This window comes from Sorex araneus, chromosome 10 (assembly GCF_027595985.1).
Source record: "Sorex araneus isolate mSorAra2 chromosome 10, mSorAra2.pri, whole genome shotgun sequence".
In the NCBI taxonomy this organism is placed as follows: Eukaryota; Metazoa; Chordata; class Mammalia; order Eulipotyphla; family Soricidae; genus Sorex; species Sorex araneus.
Genome location: NC_073311.1, coordinates 47,163,835 through 47,183,724, shown reverse-complemented (window position 1 = coordinate 47,183,724; position 19,890 = coordinate 47,163,835).

Genomic DNA, 19,890 nt, shown 5'->3' with positions numbered 1-19,890 from the left:
TCTGAGCCTCATTCTTGGGCATGCTGTCACTGCATGGCAGGAAGGTGGTTTCCAGGGGTAGCAGTGAGATGAGAAGGTCGCTTCCAGTGGTAGTGAGTGTATGAGGTCCTTTTAGTGTAGGATCCGAGAGGAAGTAGGTGATCCTTAGTGTCTCAGTGCTATAATGTGGAGGAAGAACTGTGATTGGTTTAATGGAGGTCATGTGTCTTCTCTTTTTGAACCAATCGAAGAGTCCAGGTGGAGAGATGCTCTGATTGACCAGGCTGGATTGTGTGCCCATCCTTGCAGTATACTTGAATGGCAGTTCCTTCAGTATTGGAGAGTCAGAGAGCTGGCTGGCTCCAGAGGAAGGCACGCAGGCATGCAGAGTCCACAAATAGTGAACGGTGTTAGTTACATTTGGAGGGCATGCAATTTCTTCATCTACAAAACAGTATTAAATAATCCTGGACTTTCCAAATTATTGGGAAGATTAGATGAAATAAAGTGCCTAGTACGGGGCCTTAGAAGATTTTTAATTTATACAGATCATATCAGGGAAGACCACAATGTAATACTATATAGAGAGGAGATAATGTTTGTTAGGAAGATTTTAGCTATAAAATCAGCCATAATATCAGAAAATCCAGCTGAAACTTGTTTAAACACTGCAGGGCCTTATTAGCTCACATATGTGGAATTTTACAGATAGAGCAGGTTTCATGGTTACTGGGTCTTGTGGGAGAAATGGATATGAAACAAGTAAATAATTCTCCCTTCCCCGAAGCCCAGATTGTAGTAAGTGCTATAAAGGAAATGGATCCGATACAGAGAGAGAGAGAGAGAGAGAGAGAGAGAGAGAGAGAGAGAGAGAGAGAGAGAGAGAGAGAGAGAGAGAGAGAGAGAGAGAGAGAGAGAGAGAGAGAATTCCAGGGAGGGGAGAGTCCTATGATAGAGTCTGGTTAAAGAGAGCCTTGCCAGTGAGACTGAGTTTTTGAGTTTGTGTCTGAAGATCTGTATAAAGAGTGAGGAGTCCAGACAGATGAAAGAGCATTTGCAAAGGACCGGTGGTTTTCAAAGGAGATTTGCGGGGTTAAAAATTTCAGATTTGTTGACCTAGGACAATAATGGTTCTGGGTGCATGGTGTTTTGCTGAACATGTGTGGCAACATTCTAAAGTGAACTGACTATGATTATTTATGACTTTCGCCCCCCCCCATAATTAGAAATGGCCGCTTCCTTTGAAAGGTGGTCCCCAGACGAGATACATCCCATCCTGTGAAATTTGGAATAAGAATATGTTTCCACCCTAGAAATCCACTGCCAATGGATTTCAATTTATGGAGAGGGGATGTTTTAGTTCACAGAGTCATGCAAAGTTTGGGGCCCAGAAGTGGAGCAAGCGGTGACTCTGAGGAACAGCAAAGGCGGATGCATGTTTATGTTTTCAAGCCCTTCCCCACGCATACATCTGCCTGGTTCCAATAGGTGCTCATGTGAAAAATTCGCAATCACTTTTTAAGAGCAATTAAAAAAATTGTGACCATGATTTTCCCACTGATGAAAAATTTACTTTGCCCATCTCTATCTGACTGTGAATAACCTTCATGTCCTGGCCATCTGGTTCTCCCATCCATCAGACTCGTTTTCATGAATTAGTCTGGATAGGCTATGCTATGTTAAAGTAACAAAGCCTGCAATGTCAGTGACTCAAGAAAATAAACAATTATTTCATGATCTCATCAGGTTGGCAGGTCTATTATTCTTTATGTCTGAATGCAGCACTGAAGTATGAGCTTCTTTCTGTGATTTTTGTCATCCTGGGGGCATTTGTTTCTAGCTGTGCAGATGAGAGAGGCAAACAGGCACAAAGAGAGATGGAATAAGAGAGAGAGAGAAAGAGAGAGAGAGAGGGAGAGAGAGAGAGGGAGAAGGAGAGAGAGGGAGAGAGACTTTTAAAGACCTGGATGTAGAGCCTGGAGTGATAGAGCAGATAGGGCCCTTGCAATAAGGAGTTATCCCTGAGCACCATCAAGTGTGGCCCCCAAAGCCAAATAAAAAAGACCTGGATGTCAACATTATTTTACCTGTATCTCATTAGTGAGCACCTGACCTTCACCCTACTTCCTTTGTAGTCCTCAAGTCTGAAGTACTTAAAAATGGAATCAGTTTAAGTCATAATGATTCTACTGTCTCATTTTATGTCTGAATTTCACAGGAAGGTCCCAGCATTAAGGATCATAATCATGAATATTGATCAACTGTTGACAGAGTGGCCAACAGTGCACCTACCTTTCGCATGTATCGTCTGTTTTCTGCTCCTTGTGCTCCAAGCTCTGTGGAGGGCATGGAATATTAAATAGGTGCAGTAACTTGCCCAGGTTATTTATCAGCTGTTAGATGTGGAGCTGGAATGATAGCGCAATGGGTAGGGCGGTGGCCTTGCATGTGGTAGACCCAGGTTCAATTCCTCCGTCCCTCTCGGAGAGCCTGGCAAGCTACCAAGAATATCCCGCCTGCACAGCAGAGCCTGGCAAGCTACCGTAGCGTATTTGATATGCTAAAAACAGTAACACCAAGTCTCACAATGAGATATTACTGGTGCCGGCTTGAGCAAATGGATGAACAATGGAACGACAGTGCTATTTACAATGCTATTAGATGTGGAGCAGGATTAAGTGGCCGGGTGGTCCACCAGTGTCTGGACCCAGTGTCTTAATGGTTTGGCTGTACCCTTAGGATGATCCTTTTCCAATTCAGACTCCTTATAATAGTAAGTCCCATCCTGCTACCCCCTTCCTGTTCATGTAAATGACATTTTCCTATAGAAACTACACAGGTACATCAGGAAGGAAGACATGAACCCCAGTCAACACACTTTCCAAATACGGAGAAAAGAATGTCTGTTCTCCCGTGCCTCCTTGATGGTAGGTTCTAGAAGACTCAGTCTGCACAGATGGAATGAATAGAGTAGATTTGGGGTTCTTAGCACCACGGAAGTGGAAGGGGAGGTAGAGCTGCATCCTGAATAATGCCCTGAGCTCCAGCTCAGACTCAGTTGAGGGGTCAGTTGGCCTTCGGTAGTTGGGTGCCTTCTGAAGCTGTGTAATTTATAAAAAAATACACAGACCCAGTAAGGCTCCAGGAGCATTTTCCTCTGCTGAGTGCCTCAGAGGACCTTGCTTCCAGACGGCTGCGGAGCTCAAAGCAGCTGCTTGGCGCCATATGGGAAAGCAGATGCCAGGCTGTGGGGCAGGGACCAGCCGGGGGTCAGGAGAGCAGCGGCGACGACACTCACTCCAAAAAGCAGAGAGCCTTTGCCGGGTCTTGCCATCCTGAAGTAGCCCCAAATCAGGTTTGTACTCCCCAGTCACCTCTCCCACCATAGGGATCATTTTGGAGGCAGCTGGGAGGGGGGGCTTCAAAAGCAGCGCTATCCTGAGGAAGTTCTGCAAATCGGAATTTGTGAATCACTGAAGCTGAAAAACATCTGATTCAGCAGTGCCGAAGGCATTCCAAAAACTCTAGCCGCGAGGCACTGGAGCCCAGACAAAAGGCTTTGTGCACAGCAGAGAGACAGCTGGAGCCCTCAGAACCCGGCCTGCTGGTCAGCTCCAAAGAGGCCAGGGTTGTGGATTTAACCCCTGCGGAGTGCGGATGGTCGCAGGCCAGGGGTGTGCCTCAGATTGCTTCCTCAGCTAGGCATGGACTGGGAGCCGAGATGATGGAGTGAAGGAACACGGGGGGTCAGGAGAAAGTGGCCTCTCCTTGGACAGAAGCAACTCAAACTCATGCTCAGTGCTTTTGGGGATTCAGGAAAGGAGGGTCGTGCTGACCGTGAGTCAGAGTTGGGACCACTGAGAATGTGCTTGATGGAGAAGAGAATTCCAAAGCAAAGGACAGTTGGAGCCAAGGGACCTCCAAGGCACGAGTGTGGCTGCACATTGCTTTGATAAAGTTTGACCTGCTCTATGTCTTCTGTTCCGGCTCTTCCATCCTGCCACTGTTACTAGTGGCACATTTGTTTTCATCGGAGTCGACCCTTATTGCTGTGTACCCATCCCCACCTTCTCTGCCTGTTTCTGCCTTATCCTAATTTAGGGGGGTGGGGGAGGGTTGAGGCCACACTCAGGGCTATTCCTGGCTCTCGAGTGACCAGGTTTGCCCGCCTGTAAGGCATCTTGTACTAGCCAGGATGCCTGTACCGTCCTCCCCAGCCCTTGTCTTGGTTTCTTCCTTTGCTTTTCTTTTTATTTATTTATTTTCCAACACCCATCCCTTCTACCAGTCTACATTTCCTACCACCAATGTCCCCATTTTTCCTCCTGCTCCTGCCCCCTGCCTGCCTTGGTGGCAGATACTCTCTCTCTCTCTCTCTCTCTTTCTCTCTCTCTCTCTCTCTGTCTCTCTCCTCTCTTTCTTTTGTGGATTTTTATTTTTTTGCTTTTTGGGTCACACCTGGTGATGTACAGGGGTTACTCCTGGCTCATGCACTCAGGAATCACTCCTGGCAGTGCTCAGGGGACCATATGAGATGCTGGGAATTGAACCTGGGTTGGCCGCGTGCAAGGCAAATGCCCTACCTACTGTGCTATCAATCCAGCCCCTCCTTTCTTTTTTTGGTGAGTCTTGCTAGTGGTTTATTGATCTTATTTTTTTTTTTCAAAGAATCAGCTCTTGGTTTTATTAATCATTTGTATTGTTTCTTGGGATTCCAACTCATTAATTTCTGCTCTAAATTTTATTATTTCCTTTCTCCTGCCTGGTTTGGGCTCCTTTTGTTGGTCATTTCCTAAGACCTTAAGCTGTGAAGTCAAATATTTTTGTGGACCCTTTCTTCCTTCCTGAGGTACGCTTGCAAAGCTACAAACATTTCTCATAATACTGCCTTTGCTGTCTTCCACAAGTTCTGGTAGCTCATGTTCTCACTCTCACTTGTTTCAGGAATCTTTTGATTTCCTCTTTCATTTCCTCTCTAACCCACTGGTTGTTCAGTAGCGAGCTGTTTAATATCTAGGTGTTTGATTTCATTCTTCATTTCTGTGTTTGATTCACTTCTATTATCAGTGCCTTATGGTCTGAAAAGATAGTCAGTACAATTTCTATCCTCTTAATTTGACGGAGGTATGTTTTGTGGCCCAGCATGTAGTCTCTCTTGGAGGATCTCCCACGTGCACTGGAGAGGAATGTACATTTGACTTTTGGAGGATGAAAAGCCCTGTCTATATCTACTAGCCCTCTCGCCTCCATTTCATCCTTCAAAGCCAGTATTTCCTTGCTGAGTGTTAGTCTCATTGATCTGTCAAGGGGTGACAAGGTCGTGTTGAAGTCTCCAACTACTATTGTGCTGCTGCCAATGTCCTTCCTTCTTGCAGTCTATTAGCAGTTGTTTTAAGTATTTTGCGGGTGCATATACATTTAAGAGTGTAATTTCTTCCTGATTTTTATATCCCTTGATTATTAAGAAATGCCCTTCACTGTCTATTGTAACTTTTTTTGGGCCTAAAATCTATGTTGCAAGGTACTAATATGGCCACCCTGAAATTTTTTGAGAGAGTTGTTTGCTGGAAGAATTGTTTTCCAGCCTTTCACTATGAGTCTGTGTTTGCTCCAACAGTTGAAATATTGGATTCAATTTTTAAAACCATTTTGCTACCCTGTGCCTTTTAATTGGTGCTTTTAGACCATTGACATTGAGAGACATTATTTTCATGGGGTTTTGTGCTATCTTTCTTTAGAGGACTGTTGTGTTAGTGTGGTTTGTCTTGCCTTCTGGTACCCTTTTGAGTTTTTTTTTTAAAGACTGGTTTTTGAGCCTATGAAGTTCCTGAGCTGTTGTTTATCCAAGGATTTGTGTGTCATTCTTTCATATCTGAATGAGAGTCTCGCCAGGTAGAGTATTCTTGGTGACGCCTCCATTACATTTTTTAAAAAACCATATCCCACTATTGTTCTCAGGCCTGGAAGGTTTCATATGATAGGTCTGCTGTAAATCTAAGAGATGCTCCTTTGTATGTAATTTCTTTCTTTGATCTTGCTGCTTTCAGTATTGTCTCTCTAGCTATGGTGTTTGTCATTCTGATTAGTTTTAGCTGGTACCCTTTGGGTTTCTTGGATCTGGATGCCTGCATTCTCCAGCTCTGGGAACTTTTCAGCAATGATGTCTCTAACTATTACTATCTCATTGGGGGGTTTCTTCCCTGTCCTTCTGGGACTCCAGTGATTCCCATATTGTTCCTCTTGAATGCATCCCATGGTTTTCTGGTCTGGTCTTGAATTATTTTGAGGATTTTCTCCATCTTTTGCTGTTCCCTGGAGGTCTTCTGCACCTCATCCCTGAGCTCACTGATTCTATCTTCAGCTGTTATTACTGTACTGTTAAGGGCACCCATTGAGATTTTCATTTCATGTCCCAAGTTTTCAATTAATGCCATTTTTTTGGTAATTTTGTTATTTCTGTTCTCAGTTCCTCCTTATTTTATTGGCTATCCATTCCACCATTTCTTTTACATCCTCGTGTATTTTATTGGATGTCCGTTCCACTGTTTCTTTAAACTCTCACAATGGGCTCCAGTTCCACGGTTCATTCTTCTGTAATAATTAATTTCAACTTTTGCTTCTATTGATGAAGCAGAAACTTCTATGGGATACCCCTGTTTCACCGTTAAAACAGACTGGAGTATAGAAAAAAATGTTATTGCTCAACCATTTTTATGCTTGCAGATTTGTTCTAGCCCATGGACCAATGACTGAAAACCGCTACATTGAGTCCTTGTTTTCAGGCACTAGACAAGAAGTCGCATAGAATCAGGCTTCTTTGTATATGGTAACCCCGATATTTGCATCCACCTGGGAGCAAATGCTGGTCAGGAATCTCAAGAGGGTGGTTCCAAACAGAAGGAGGGAGGGAGGGGTGAAATCCTGGACAGCCAGATTGGCCGAGGGGGAGGGATGCAGTCCTGAAGAGGAGCGTATGAGCCAGTGAAAGATTGATCCTGTCCAGGGAACTTCCCCTTACTAAAGGAAGACCATAGACCTCAGCCATCCCGCTGTTAAGTATACGACCTGGATCTGAACGTAAGCCTTTTACCTCTACCCCTCTCTACCCCAATGCTTCTCCGTTGCTTAAGCATCAGAGACGCTCACTGGGGCAGCCTAAACTGTGCATTGAACCATTCCTGAAGCTTTTTGCATGCTTTGTGCCAAAGGTCAGTCCTTGGATGTCACCCAGATGTTTGTCACCAACCTTGGGAACAAGCGGCTTCCTCTTTGTGGCTGGCTGGCTGGAATGGGAGAGCGAAGCAAGTATGGTTAGCAGAGTAAGGGACCATGGGAGAGGAGGCAGAATATTCTGTTGAAAAAAAACCAAAACGTTTTATTTATTTATTTTTTTGACCAGGAGAGGAAAGACTTCCGAGGCTCAGCTGTCCTCGTTCAAGGGCCATCCTGCCACACGGTGGCTGCTGCCAGCACACAAAAACCCATGACTGTATTTGCAGGGCGAGGGAGCAAAACTCCTCCCAAGGGAGACCTCAGCAGGCTCCAAATGAAGACGGGTTGGTTAATGAAATAAACGCATTTCCTGCTTCTCCGTGATTTATGTTTCGAAGGCTCCGCGGCATAGTAATTCAATAAAGATGAAATGACAGGAATGTCTGGCAGATTGGGGGGGGGGAATCTGATACTTGGCTCATGTTGGTGGTTCTGAGTGAGACGCGAGTGAGATGCAGGTGGACACTAGACATGAGCCTCTTTTATTTTCTCATTCTTCCACAGCCTCCTCACAGCCTGTCCCTTCCCAACTCTATGGATGACAGTCTCCCAGGCCGTTATTGGTGGATTCTGGAAGCTGATGATCTGTTTGAGAAGGATGAGGTATCCACTGACCATCCATTGCGGTCCTTACGAATGAGCAAGTCTATTCTCCAGTTTATGGGGCTACATCCCCCTGTACCCCACATGAAACCAGAGACTTGAACTCTGTCCCTTGGGTAATGCTGAGAGGGAAAGGTTGATCCTCTTGGCCATTTGCTTCTGCTAGGGTCCCAGGGATTGTGTATTTCTATGTTCTAAGTCAGATGGGGTGGGACATGTCAGGTGGGGAGGAGAGAGAGAGGGAAAGAGAGAGGGAGGGAAGAGAGAAGGAGGGAGGAGAAAGGAAGGGAGAGAGAGAGGGAGGGAGAGAGGGAGAGAGAGGGAAGAGAGAGGGAGGGAAGAGAGGAGAGAGGAGAAAGGGAGGGAGAGAGGGAGGGAGAGAGGAAGAGAGAGATAAAAGAGAGGGAGGAAGGAGAGAGGGAGGGAGAGAGAGACAATACAATGGGAGAAATTGCAGTTTCCCTCTTAGCTCATTGATTACTCACTGTACCAGTCCCAGGCCTGCCGTGGGACCTGCCCTAGTGTGGGTCCTGCATCCTGTTCTTCCTCCAGGGCCACGTATTCCCCGTGACCATGCCCTGGTCTCTATACTGCAGCAGGGAGCTCCTATCCCTCTGGGGCTGGATCGCTCTGACTTCTAGATCGAATGGCTGATCCCAGGTTTACCTCTAAACCCAAACAGATGCTTCATTGTCATTTGTAGGGGATCAGGTGTGTGTGTGTGGGGGGGGGGTGTGTAAAGGGTATGTGCCTTTTCCTTTTTCCCCCCCCTGTCATCCTGAGTTTGCAGTGAGTCGCCTCCTGGCCCTTGAGCTCTTCTCTCTCATCTTTCTTCTGGCATGATGAGGAGCATGACGTACACCAGGAGCCATGCCTGTGACTTGGTGCCACCAAGCATGTCCGGGGCCTTCTGGACTCTGGGGGCTTCTTTCATGAGAGATCTGGAACCCCCGCCATGGGCTTGGCTGTCTCCCCCTGGGCCTTCCCCTGGCTCAGGAGCATGGGCTAAAGCAGGCACAGAGGGTGGCAGCTGCTTGTGCGACATCTGTCCTCTGCAGGGAGGGGACAGGACCCTGTGGCCGTGGCTGGGCAAGGGGAACAGGCTCCCTCCTGCAGTGGGCTTGCCTGGTTCCTTCTCTGTCCAGGGTCATTTTTGTCTTGACTTGTGCTTGTTGCGTCTTTGTGGCTTGGATACCCGGGTGCAGGGTGTAGAGAGGCGCTGGGCATTGGTGGTGGCTGGTGAGCAGCCTTGCAGGCCAGGGGACATAGGGATGACAGCCGTGGCCTTGCTGGGCTCCTCTCCGTGGCGGGGATTGCCATGGGTGTGGTTGGTGGGGGGGAGGGGGGAGGGAAGTTAGCTCTCCACGCACACACGTTCTGCTGCAGTTGGTGTCTTGTAGGAAACTGAGGCTCAGCCCAAGAGGAACTCAGTGGCAGGAGGCCAAGCCACACAGTGACGCAGATGTCATGCCTGGTGTCACGCTTGTGCTGGCCCTTGTCCTTCACTGCCATGGCTGCACCTTCTTGTCAAGGACAAGAGATTCATGGGGATTTGCGGGTGGGCATGGGGGCTGGAGCTCTAGAACAGCAGGTAGGGGACTAGCTGCACACAGCCGACCCAGTTTGATCCCCAGCATCCCCTGTGGCTTCCTGAGCACTGTCAGGAGTGCAGGGCCAGGAGAAAGCCCTGAGCACAGGCCTGTGTGACCCTCAATGCCCCACTACCCACCCCCAAAAAATAAAAAAAGAGAAAGCATGCCACTTTGGAGTTTTGTCTGTTAGTTTGGCAGAGGGCCATACTCAGTGATGCTCAGGGGTGACGCCTGGCTCTGTGCTCAGGAATCACTCCCGGGGCCTTGGTGGACCCCATGGGATTCGGGGATTGAACCGGGCTTGGCCTCATGCAAGTCAAACCCCTTCCCCCTCTGTACTATCACTCCGGCCCTGCCCCCGGGCTTCTCCTTCATGCCAGGCTGTGCAATAGCTGCCCACAGACAGGCGGAGACAGGCAGGGTGGGTGCTGTGGTCTAAGTGACGCAGCTGTGCCGTAGGGAGCTTCAGCCAGTTGCTCGGGGTCACACAGTGGGTGCAGGTGCCACCCTCGGTCTGTGGATTCCAGAGCTCCGGAGCATCCCGGGCCGGGGTCTGAGGAGGGAGCACATATGTGGGCGGGGGGAACATCAGAGAAGGACTTTGCAGAGGGTAGGCAGGGGTGGAGAAGTGCCAGCTGGCAGTGATCCCCTGAGCTGGGAGCCCAGACACGTGGGCAGGAATCCCAGGTGCCATCTGGCGCTCCCTGAGGCCCGACAGCAGGCTCTATCCCCCCCGCGCCCCCCCCAGCCGGGGGGAGCAGGCTCTGTGGGGCTGTCACTTGTCAGGGACGCAGAACAGCTGACTTGGAAGTGGGGTTGGATTAAGGTAAGCGGCAGATGGCACGAAGGTCCAGGGGCCATCCGGGCGTGGTTGTGGCCTGGCTCCTGGCACAGTGCTTGCAGCCTGTCTGGGACTTTCTGAGACTTTCTTCCCTTGTCTGCACCCCGCCCCCCCTGAACCCCACCCTCCTTTGCTCTCCTGGTTTCCCCCCCACTGGCCTCAGTCTCCTCCCCGGGCCTGGGGTGCATTTTCCCTTTGATATTCTGCCCAACTCTCCAATCCAAGGTTCAAAGGGAACTTGGGTTTCTCCCCCAAGGGGGCAAACTTCCTTCTCTTACCTGGTGGGTTTCCCACTTGGCTTCAAGGCCCCAGAGGCTCAGGATGGAATGGGGGGGGAAGAGGATAAGAGCCCACCTTCCTCTCTGCTCCTGCTCCTTTGTCACTCCTCCGTCACCTGGCTCTGGTCTGTCATCAGCCTCAGCAGTGCCTGGGTGTCACCCACTTCCCCTACCCGGCTGATTCCCCTCGTCCCCAGCCCCCCTAGTGCCACCAGATTCTTCTCCCCACACCACACTTGCCTCCAAAACACATCTGGGGGACAGCAACACTCACCGCAAGGAGAGAAGCAGGGGACTCTGAGGACAGATTCGGGATAGAGGCTGAGGGGTCGACACTAACCACCAGACTCCAGCACTGACGGGATGTAGTGGGTGTGACTAGAGATTGGGAGAGGATCCGGCTTACTCCAGAGGGTCTGGGTGACGCCGTGGCACCTTCACAGCGGCAGAGGAAGGCAGAGGGAAAGGTGGCAGGAGCCGAGGCGGGAGCGGGTGAGGGGTGCGAGGATGGGGAGGCCCGCGGAGGTGAGGAGAAGACGATGCCATCCTACCGCGTCAGGGAATGGCCTTCTGGCAGCACCTGAGAGTGTCTGCTCGTGGGTTCTCCCCACGAGCTCCCTGGGGGGAGACTGTTCCCTGGGTACCTTCACAGTCACGCAGCACGGCAAGCCCAACCTTCCGAGCCTCAGAACCAGAGATAATAAGTAGCTGTTGGAAACCCCCGAATCTGTGGAACAGGGACCGGGAGGCCTGTTGGTGGCAGAGTTTCAGACTTGCAAGCGTGAAGACGGCAAGGCTGTGAGTTCGACCCCCAGCCCCACCTCCCAGGCTGCACACGAGGCCAGTGGCTCTGCTCGTGAAGTTCCTCCTCGGAGTCAGAGCCACGCGTGCCATCTCGAGTGATCACCGCAACGAGCATCGCGACCGAGCCTGCAAATTCCACCTCCTCCCGCCCCCCCCCCCCCTGTCTACAAACCTTCACTTGCTGGTGTGAAATTCTGGGGCGGGTATTTCATTGCTCTGATTCCCCGAATGACAAATCATCCCACACCATCTCAGTTAATTTACAACCCAGAAAGGAGGCTGCTATTAACCCCACAGAGGAGGTGACCCAGGTGCCAGGAGAGGAAGCTACTTTCTGGGGGGTGTGAACTTGTGTCCAGGAGAGAGCTCACACTGGACCCAGGACATGGACCTTTGTAGTAAAGTCAAGGAACACAGGGGCAGGTGGACACTCTTTAGGCTAGGGGACTCCAGGGAGACGGAGAGGCTGCTGGGAGAGTCCTCTGCTTGTGAGGCCTGGACACGGCCCAGGGGGGCTACTCGGAGTGCTCCTTGGGTGTCTCAGTGCCCCGCCTGACAGTCCTCAGGAAGCCTGGTGCTGCGGGGGAGTCTGCCAGTGCCTCACACATGCAGGACATCTGCTCCATCACGTGGGTCACACACCCTGCCTGAAACCCGCTTCCCAACATCTGCTCGAACTTGTTCCCCTCGGTTGACTCTTCTGTGGCACACATGGCCTCCCCCATCAACCTCAAATGTCAAGAAGGGACTGTGGACGTTCTTCCGGGGGCCCACTCCAGGCAATGCTCCCCTCTGCCTGCCCACCCACACCAGATGCCGTGCAAGGGGACTCGGATGGCATCTAGGAGTCCAGCTCAGGAGGACTGCCACCGCTCACAGCATCCGTGGGTCGTGGGCCCATCTACGGAATCAGCGCTCATCTGCAATTTGTTCCGCACTGTCTCCTCTTGCCCCACGATCTTCCCACAGCACAGAGTCAGGCCAATAGCAGCAAGAACCACAGAACTTCTCATATGGAGCCTCTTCCCGACCTGGGGTTTCTGGAGCAGCTCCAGGCACAGTGAGGAAGAGGCATTGGCCGTATTATAAAACCCAAGAGCCAGGCTAGATAGAAAAAAAGCCAAGTGTAGACCTTGGATAAGAAAACCCCCAATAGAACTAAAGTGGCCCCCATAAGTACATGATGGTGACAAGCTGCAGCGGTGAGAATGTGTTCATCGGGGCATTTATTTATAATAAACATCAATAAATATTAATATATATGCATATGTTTACATACACATACTATGTATGATGTGTTCACTATAGATATAAATATAAGTCAATACTCAAGCTTCTAAACCAGATATTACATAAAAATGCTTGACATTTGTGGCACAACCAGGAATGAAGTCCATTCGATGGCCAAGGATGGTCTGACACCTCCAATGTTCCAGGCACTCAGCGTGTTTGAACTCACCCACTGGTCCTGTCAACACTTCCTGGGGATCATCGCCGCTGTTTCACAGATGAGAACTTTTCTATACACTGTGCTGTGTAGAGTTTGAACTACATACACCTCCTTGCCAGAGGACCACTGCGACTGCTGCTAGAATTGATCATCCTTGTGTAGATGTACCAAAGTTTCTTTTTAACCAGTCATCTGTTCTCAGGCACTCAGGTTGTTTCCAATTCTGGCTATTGTGAATAGTGCTGCAATGAACATATAGTTGCAGATGTCATTTCTACTATGCTTTTTTTTGGGGGGGGGAATACTATGCAGCTGTTAGGAGAGAGAAAGTAATGAAATTTGCTTATAAATGGATGGACATGGAGAGTATCATGCTAAGTGAAATGAGTCAAGAAGAGAGGGACAGACATAGAAGGACTGCACTCATTTGTGGAATATAAATATGAGACGGACACCCAAGGTCAGTAGATACAAGGGCCAGGAATATTGCCCCATAGTTGGAAGCCTATCTCATGAGCTGGGAAAGAAGGCAGCTGGAATAAAGGAGGGATCACTAAGTCAATGATAGTTGGAAGGATAGTTCGGGATGAGAGATGTGTGCTGAAAGTAGATAAAGGACCAAACATGATGAGCTCTCTGTATCTGTATTGCAGACCATAATGCCCAAAAGTAGAGAGAGAGAGAGAGAGAGAAAGAGAGTATGGGGGAAACTGTCTTCCATGGTGGCAGGGGGAGGGTTGGAAAAGGGGGGTATACTGGGGACATTGGTAGTGGAGGATATGCACTGGTGGAGGGATGGTTGTTCGATCATTGTATGATTGAAACTCAAACATGAAAGCTTGTAACTGTATTGCATGGTGATTCAATAATAATAAAATTTTAAAAAATTGATCATCACGACTAATAACCACAAAGACTGTGGAATAGAGAGGGTTAGCGAGAATCCATGTGATGGGGGACATGCCTGTAGGGGTGTGGGGTCAGGTTGGGTTGCAAGAGGATATCCAGAGTCTTTTGTCCAACCCCTGTTCTCTTGTATTTCTCTCGGATCCTCTGTCCTCAGCACTTTGCCCCCAGAACTCATTCTGCTCTATCGAAAATCCCAACAGAGCTACTGCTGGTCTTGTCTTGTGATCGAAGGAACTGCAGCATAGAACGAGACTGAGAAACTGCTTGGTTGGGACTTGCCATGAAACTACAGGGTCATACATGCCTCCCAACTCCCTGCTAGCCTTAAGCATGTCTTGAGAAAGAAGAATGGATGGATTTTGCCAATAAAATACACTGTAAATGTCAGATAAACATGAAATAATTTCGCATGTGCTCCACGTCATCTGACCTGTGTGACATGTGGAGTCTATTTCTGTTTGACACCTAGCACGTATGTTATGCTCAAAAAGTTGAACTTTCTTTCCCTAGGGAAGATGAGTAGCTGCCTACACAACTTATGTTGGTTCTCTCTCCCGTGCCAAGCCCCACAGGCAGCTGGGCAGCTCTCTGAGAACGGGGGATAATGTTTTCCAGCCTCCCTCACTGTGCCCTTCTGACTGGATGTGATCAAGGGTCTGTTTTAGGCCAGTGAAATGTGTTTGCGGGAGTTTGGTGCCTCTAGAAAGTCTCTTTTAAAGGCAGAGCACAAATCAGTCTTCTTTTCAGCTGACCTTTCCACATCCCTCTTCATCTGACCTGGCATGTCACTGAAATGATCGGCATTCTCACAGCTGTCTTGAACCTTGAGTACATGGAGTGACCTTGAGGATCAAAGCCATAGGACGAAGTCAGTGGATACAGTGGACACAGCAGGGTAGATACTCTTGGTCCTAATGGCCATAGCTTGGCCATGTTTTTGTGGATTGCCTGACTGGAGACAGCTTGCAAGCTGACAGAAATATGCTTCTTCCTTACAGTGTTTAGTGTTAGTACAGTCAAATGCAATTCATGATGCTGAACACATCTAGGCATGCATTTGCTCAATAAATGCTTAGTAAGTCAGTCATTATACTGTGCTCTAGAGGTAGAAGAATGCCACCGTGTAGCTCAAGTTCTCCCCGAATTCTCTTTATTTAAAGTTTTGGTCAGAGGAGTTGGAGCAATACTACAGTGGGTAGGGCGCCTTCCTTGCATGCGGCTGACCTGGGTTCAATCTCCAGCACCCCATATGGTCCCCTGGGCACCACACAGAGTGAGTGACCCCTGAGCACGACTGGGTGTGTGGCCCACAAATAAAAATAAAAACACTTAGGTTAGAGCTATGAAAATTAACAAGTGATGAACTCAATCCATTGATTCTACCTATCTCTCTGAGATAATTTTGTAGGTCATACCTTTCATCTCTGAGCACTTTGTCATTATCAGTCCCTGCTATTTATTTGTCCTGCTTTCCCAATACTCATATCCATTCTCTAGCCCTACAGTAGGTACTCATTTAAATGTGGGCTATACATCTTTAAATATGCATGCCCTTGTGAAATAAAATCAGGATGCATGTTTCCAATATTCACATATGGTATTGTACCATAAACTTTATTCTTTCCTTATTTTTTCATTCAGTACTAGGTTTTTATAAAAACAAATATTATTGCTAACTATAAAGCTACTGATTGAAGTTTAGATTTCTCTGAAAAATTCTTTTGTTTTTGTTGTGGTTTCTAGGATATTTCCAACTAAGGTTGAATAGTTGGGATATTGTGTTCAAAAGTTTGTTTTCAATTTTGGATTTGTCTTTTCTTTCATATTTTTGGTTTAATTTATTGGGGGGATATGTAAAACATACAGATCAAAAGACACAACCAAGAATTAAGGATTCCACTAAGAGATATTTCCTTTCCATCTCTACCTCCCATGACCCTCATACCCAGAGATTGCTATTAGTATTGGTTTCTGGGGTTTGTTTGTGGTCATTTTTTTCTGGCAAAAATAAACACTTTTATATCCTCTTAGGCATATATACTCCTATTTTTCTCTCCTAAATTACATGAAATTTAGCCCACTTATAAAGGGTGTTCTAACCTATGTTTTTCATTCATTGAGCAGTATATCCTGGAGTTGCCCCCAAATCAGCATAGACTTTTTTTTCCATTTTTTAATTGCATAGCATGCCACTGTAACAATAGACAATAGATTTCAACCATTTTCCTGTTGTTAGAAATTTTGATGACTTCCATTTTTTTACTAAGACAATGACACAGACAATAACCCTGGGCATGTGCTAAAATTGTGGAGACGCGGTTTATGTATAGATTCTTAGAAATGGACTTTGAGGGTCAAAGGACAAATGCAATAAGATTTTTTCAGATTTCAGTGTCAATGTATAAGAAGATAGTTACCCCTCCCTCCCTCCCTCCCTCCCTCCCTCCCTCCCTCCCTCCCTCCCTCCCTCCCTCTCTCCCTCCCTCCCTCCCTCCCTCCCTCCCTCCCTCCCTCCCTCCATTCTTTCCATACTTCTTCCTTTCTTTCCCTCCTCTTTCCCTCCTTCCTTTCTTTCTTCCTGGTGGTATTTGGGGGACCAGATGAGGTACTGGGAATTGAACTGGTTCTGGGGACTGAATCAGGGTCAGCCACATGAAGCCCTTAACCCCTGTGCTATCTTGCTGGCCCATACTTTTGTATTTTAAGCAAGTTTATAGGTGAGAAATGGCATCTCAACATCGATTTAATTGCGTTATTTTCTTAATTTTTCTCCCGTGTTTCTAGGTCATTTTATTTGCTTCCTACTGCTTGCTGTATTTTTGCACACTCCTTTGGAATCTGTCCCCTTTGTTGTAAGGATATAGTTTGTCGCTTTTTTCCCCCTGCATTGCCTGACTTACCTCATTAATTATATTTAACTTTGCCATTTCCTCCAGTGTTAACCATCATCACAAACCAATATTACAAAACTGAATTAATATACTTATACATTCCCCAGAATGATACACAGATGCACACACACAGACACACACACACATATACATGAATGCATTTAATTTTGTTCAGGGCTGCCAGACTGTCTTTCAAAACATCTAATCATTTGCCTTGCTACCATCATGGCAGGAGCTTTGAGTTCCAATGTACTCATTTGGCAGGTGAGACAATGGGGGTCTTAGATGTGGTCACAAAAGTTGTCATTGACTCAGGTCTGGATCTTGGTCTTTTAATCTCCGTTTGTTGTTGACGAGTGCTTATTTTTAGGAAAAAAATCAGTACTATTTATGGACTGTTGATGCATGGCAAGCAAGATACTGGGCACTGACAACGCAGTGGGGCTAGTAAGAGTCTTGGAGGGGAGATTGGGTGGGGAGGGGGTGGCAGAAACAAATGGCCACAGTCAGGTCCTCCATTTCCGGTGTGCCTGTGTCACATGGCAGGTTTTGTGGGGGCATAGGGTGGGGAACTATGAATGGCCACGGCAGCCTCTCTTCCTATTCTTTCTCAATATGAGTGGGATGACAGAGGCTGATGGATTTACTCTTTTCTGTCTCAGATGCCTCGATTGATTACTTCTTAATATGATCACTTCATATTAAGAAGTTCCATATCCAGGAAGGATGGCCAACTAGTCTGTCATATGAAGAAGTTCTTTGGTTAGAAAGTTCAGTCCATGTGTAGCTAGAAAAATACAGTTGGACAGGCTTATCTTCCTGTGGCATTGCTCTCAGGACTAGGAGAGTGGGGAAATTGAATTTTTCCACTTTCAGTTTTGTCCATAATTTCCCGCCCACCTTAGAAGCAGCCAGTGTGGGAGGGGAAGGTCTCACACTTTTCAATGCCTGGGACCCTTCTCAGTTGTCTTCCCAGGTTTTGAAAGAGGATGTCTTTTAAACAAGTCATTTGTTAAATAATAGCCAGCTTTCTTTTCCTGCTACTTGTGATTCACATACACAAATATTTCACATGTCAGGAGCTCTTTTTCCCCCTTTCTATTGTGCAATCCACTTCTGTGCCCACAGTCCAAGCGATGGTGTGGGTCACAGCTTGATTTTATAGGAATTTTTATAGGTATTTTCATAATGGTCCTGAAAGCCAATTAAGGATTCAGATCAGCATCTGGGAGGCAGTGAAGCATTTTTGGTACCTTGGACGAACTCACAGACCTCATTAATACTAAAAGTCTTTTTTTGGTCTCACTTCTGATTCGTGTGCTTATCTATCTATCTACTTACTTATCTATCAATATGTCTCTCTATCCTTATTTATCTATTTACCTATCTACCTGGGGCTGGAGCGATAGCACAGCGGTTGGGCGTTCGCCTTTCATGCAGCGGACCCGAGTTCGATTCCTCTGCCCCTCTCAGAGAGCCCGGCAAGCTACTGAGAGTATCGAGCCCGCTCGGCAGAACCTGGCAAGCTACCCGTCTCGTATTCGATATGCCAAAAACAGTAACAACAAGTCTCATGATGGAGACGTTACTGGTGCCTGCTTGAGCAAATCGATGAACAACGGACGACAGTGCTACAGTGTTACAGTGCTGTCTGCCTGTATACTCATCTCAAGAATTCCCATGATATCACATAAAATTTATCAGATGGATTTATCAGTAAATTGATGGACTCTGACTAAATTACAGTATGGGTGTGTTGCTAAAACGTTTGACTTAACAGCCTCACTACCTATGTTTGAATACCAGACATGTTCTTTATTCCTTGCTGGCTGTGCATCCTTGAGAAGACTATGTAACATCTCTGTTTACCCATATGTGGACCTGTCTCTGCCTTCCCCCTTGTGGGGATATGTGAGGATTAAGAAAGACAATAGGGGTATTATATATCATGAGCAGCACACAATAAATGGTAGCTTATTTATTATGATGATGAGGATAATGACAATGCCCTTAGAAAATCTTCGGTCTTTTACCCACATTGCTGAGCTCACCAGTCCCATCGAACCTGCATTTCTATTATAACCTATGGACACAGTTCATGTGGTCAGGGCTGTTGCACATTTCACCACCCAGCTCACCCAGTACATACAGAGCATTCATGGTTTTGAGCTAGATCAGTATTTCTTGATGAGGATGATTTTTTGTCTCCCCTAGGAGACACTCATCAAGGCTGGGAGATTTTTGTGGTCACCATAATTCTGGGAATGCTACTGGCATCTGGCAGATGATGCTAACTCTTACACAATGCATAGGGAAGCCTCCACTATGAAGATGGACCTAGCTCAAAATGTCCAATATGCCAGGATGAAGAAACTCTGACTTAGAGTTCATGGGGACGGCAGTCTTTGGATTTGGGGCACAAGAAGAGGTGAGACCTTTTTTTTTAAGGATGGCATGACTTTTATGGTGGTCCAGGTTATTGGCCAGCACCTAGAGACTCCCATCTCGCGGATATTTTGCAGGTAAGGGAGTTCAGAGGAGGAAATGACACCTTTGCTTTCCACAACACAGGCCTTCTGAGGACCTTTGCTTTAGCCTTACCACCAAGGCTGAACTTGGGGGCAATGAGCCTCAGATTGCAAGTAGACACTGTGTGCCAGGTGAGGCTAAGCATTTGGAGCATGTTAAATGAAATGTTCTGTTATGCACATCTATGTTAGAGGTGACGTCTTGAAATGGGTTTTGCAAGGTAAAGGCAGTTTATTTGTATCTTTTAGTTGACATCTTCAGGTAGGGTTGGATGAAGATCTGATCTAGTTTTCACCACCTATTTGAACTGTTTTACATTTGGTTACCTGTGTCTCAGACCAGACACCCTCGGACTCTAGTTGTTCCCCCCACTGCTTAATAATCATCAGTAGTGGCAGAAATTAGCATAACTGTGGATCAGATTGACTGACTTTGGTGAATTCTAGTACAAACTCTGAAACAGATGATGGACCCACCAGGCTTGGGTCATTCTGAACACTGGCACCAGTGAGTCGAGGTCATACCAGCTCAGGAAACTGAGTGGGGGGTTCCAGGTGGGGAGCATGGTCCCAGGAGAAAAGCAAAGGGAAGGGGAGGAAAGAAGACGAGACAGACTGGAGCAACTTCCTTTCAAACTCACACATCAGCTTAAGTCACGCCCATGTCCCTGGAGGAGGTGAGGAGAGGGCTGAGTATGACCCTGGGAAGCTGTCCTGAAAGAGAAACAGTGAGGGGGGGGGGA